This window comes from Rhinoraja longicauda, chromosome 24 (genome assembly GCF_053455715.1).
Source record: "Rhinoraja longicauda isolate Sanriku21f chromosome 24, sRhiLon1.1, whole genome shotgun sequence".
Classification (NCBI taxonomy): domain Eukaryota; kingdom Metazoa; phylum Chordata; class Chondrichthyes; order Rajiformes; family Arhynchobatidae; genus Rhinoraja; species Rhinoraja longicauda.
This window is the reverse complement of record NC_135976.1, coordinates 15,966,668-15,970,608: the sequence shown is the minus strand read 5'-3', so window position 1 is coordinate 15,970,608 and position 3,941 is coordinate 15,966,668.

Genomic DNA, 3,941 nt, shown 5'->3' with positions numbered 1-3,941 from the left:
TCGAACTTGGGTGTCTGGCGCTGTAAGGCAGCAACTACCGCGGCCCCACTATTTCTGCCAGCTCGTTACATGTAGCCACCACCCTCTGAGTGAAAATCATTTCCCTTGCATTAAAAACCTTGAGGAAAAAAAAAGTGTTACACTGGTTTGTCATTATATCATCTGCAAAGCATCTTACAATGCTAAATGTAGCCATGGCAATCGAAAGCTTTAGGAATGACAAAGCTTTCAATGTTATGGCTATTATTAATGCACACTGGAATAGAATGTTACAAATGAACTCAGATGAGGCGTCATGGAAAGGCAAATAATGTAGAAATTACAAAAGAAATGAAATAAAATTGTAAGTGTTGGTGAAATGAATGCTAGAGAGCTTCATCTAGTTGTCTTTACTTAGTGTTTATTTATGCAAACTGACTTCCAGCTGGTGAAAAATGGGTCTGCTGACTGCTCTTCAGATCCTTGTTTGCTGGAAGGAGTAAATAATTCAATGCACATTAAAATTCAACATTGGAGAGGTTTAGATGAAATGAACAGCCTGAATAAATTCTCAGAGGAACTCTGCAGCTTTCTAGGAAAACCAGCTTTGATATTTGCACTAAACTATAGCCCTGGCAATTAAAGTCTCCCAGTGAACAGATGGTCTGTTGACGGGGCACTTCTAAGAAAATGTTATTATAACAGTAGCAGGAAAATTGGTTACAAGCCCTGTCTCTCTCTCCTCGTGTATTAAATTGTATTGAGAAATTTAATTTGCAGCGGCATTTTGGGCTGAGGAAATATACTTCATCTCTTGTCAGTGGTAAACATTTTTTTTACAAAATAAACACAATATACTTCATTTCTTGTCGGCAGTAAACATTTTTACAAAATAAACACACATCATGGAAAAGCACATGACATAGAAATGACAAAGGATGCGGAGTGAGATTGTAATATATTATCGCTAGAAATGGAAATTTATTTCTCACTGAACAAAAGGATTGTGAAGTTGCCATATATCTTCTTAATGTTGAGCTCACAAATGGAATCACACACACTAAAGAAACATATTTCTAAGACAAGGTTCTTATACTCCCTTTACCGGCTCATGAATTACAGGAAATAATAGATATACTTACAATTTTCAGTGAAATAATTTCATCCCCTTTACTGTTGTAAATGAGATTCTTTCCTTTCAAACAGATTTTATGTCCCCTGAAACCGTGGTGCATGACACTGTTAAACATTCATCATTAGCCTCACGTGTAATATTTTGTTACAGAACATAGAACGCAGAACAGTGCAGCACAGGAACAGGCCCTTCGGCCCACAATGTCTGTGCTGAACATGATGCCACAGTAAACTAATCACATCTGCCTGCACATGATCCATATCCTTCCGTTCCCTGCATATCCTTGTTCCTGTCTAAAAGTCTCACTATCATATTCCCCTCCTCCACCACCACCCCTGGCAGTGTGTTCCAGGCACCCACGACCCTCATATGTAAAAAGATTGCCCTACATATCTCCATTAAGCTTTGCACCTCGTTGTAAAGCTATTCCCTGTAATCTTTGACATTTCCAACCGTGGGGAAAAAGGTTCTGACTGTCTACCCCATCTATGTCTCTCATAATTTAATATATCTCTATCAAGTCTCCCCACAACCTCTGGCGCTGCAGAGAAAGCAATTGAAGTCTGTCCAACCTCTCCATGTAGTTATTAGCCCCTAATCCAGGCAGTATCATGGTAAAGATGGCCTGTAGGCGGCTGGGGATAGAAGGGTTGTGACCAGAAACATCACCTATCCTTGTTCTCCGGAAAGGAAGAAGGGACCTAACCCTAAATATAATCTATCCTTGTTCTCCAGAGATGCTGCCTGACCTGCTGAGTTACTCCAGCATTTCGTGTCTATCTTTGTCATCTATTCTCATGTTCTCATGTTACTCCAGCACTTGTGTCTCTTTCTTCAGCATTCTGGAAAACCTTTTCTGCACCCGCTCCTAAGCGGCAACAACCATAATTGCAACATCATGGAGATCTAATTGAAAGTGGCCCAAAGCATGGGATGAAACATGCCCAGAAACTTCATTGAACTGTGCTGGCTTCTTTCAGCAGTAGATGGTTGAATGTGGGTTAACCTGGAGTAAATTGTATTTGGGACAATTTCTGGATCAAATCCTAGGAATCAGGAAATCCAACTGTTGTGAATCCCCTATCACGCCCACTTTGAATTCCAAATCTTTGGTGCATTGGATGGCACTATTCCTCCTATAAGCCTTTTTTTAAAAAGGTCTTTAGGTACCAACATCTCCCATTCCTTCTCTCCTGAGATGCTGACTGACCTGCTGAGTTACTCCAGCATTTTGTGAATAAATACCTTCGATTTGTACCAGCATCTGCAGTTATTTTCTTACACTAACAGGCCCTTTGACCTCACTTGCCTAAGCCGACCAACACTGGTCCCACCTGCCTGCGTTTGGGCCATATCCCTCTAGTCTTGTTCTATCCATGTACTGGTCCAAATGTTTTTTAAACATTGCAATAGTCCCTGCCTCAACTACCTCCTCCAGCAGCTCACTCCATACACCCATCACCCTTTGTGGGAAAAAGTTACTCCTTAGATTCCTATTAAATCTTTTCTCACTCACCTTAAACCTATGTCCTCTGGTTCTAGATTTCCACTATTCTGGGCAAGACACCTGATCTATTCCTCTCATGATTTTGTGCACCTCTCTAAGATCACCCCTCATCCTCCTGCGCTCCAAGGAATAGAGTCCTAACCTGCTCAACCTCTCTCTGTAGCTCAGACCCTCGAGTCCTGGCAACATTCTCGTAAATCTTCTTTACATCCTTTCCAGCTTGGCAACTTCTTTCCTATAACATGATGCCTAGAACTAAACACATTACTATAAATTATTTGACTTTGTTGTAGAGCTAAACAGCTAAAGAGTTTTTCCAATAGTACAGTACATATTTACCCCCTTATTTAGTTATAGCGGACAATCAGCAATAACGGACATCATCCCACCCCCCCCTCTGTGGTGCGTAATAGCGAAGGTTTACTGTATTTCAAAATTGCAGAATTCATTAGTTCATCAGTCCATAAATGATAGGAGCAGAATTAGACCATTCGGCCCATCATGTCTATCCTGCCATTCGATCATGGCTAAATCTAACTCTCCACCTTCTCCCCATAACCCCTGACATCCATAACAATCAAGAATCTATATATCTCTGCCTTAATAATATCAATTGACTTGGCCTCTACAGCCTTGCGTGTCAAAGAGTGAAGCAGGAAAAGCATTCTCAGGCATGCATCACCCTCTGGAAGTGGCCAGTGAGACTCAATTATTACTGTGAGACTGAGATTGGAAACTTTTAAAAACTCATTGAAAATGGATCGGCATGATATAGACGTGCTCCAGACAGTCCGAACATTTTTTACAGGATGGAAATGGCAAAAATGAGGGAGATGGGGGGGGGGGGGGGGGGGGGAGGACTCATTGAAACTTACCAAATAATGAAAGGCCTGGAGAGAGTGGATGTGGAGAGGATGTTTCCACTAGTGGGAGAGTCTAGGGCCAGAGGCCATAGCCTCAGAATAAAAGAATGTATCTTTAGAGAGAAAATGAGGAGCAATTCTTTTAGCCAGAGGATGGTGAATATGTGGAATTCCTTGCCAGAGACAGCTGTGGAGGCCAAGTCAATGGATATTTTTAAGCGGAGGTTGACAAATTCTTGATTAGTAAGGGTGTCAGGGTTATGGGGAGAAGGTAGGACAATGGGGTTGAGAGGGAAAGAGAGATCAGCCGCGATTGAATGGATGAGCAGACTCGATGGGCTTAGTGGTCCAAATTTGCTCCTATGACTTTTGAACTTAAAAATCATTCACACAAATCAATTTAGTTTAGTTTAGAGATACAGCATGGAAACAGGCCCATCGGCTCAGCGAGTCCACG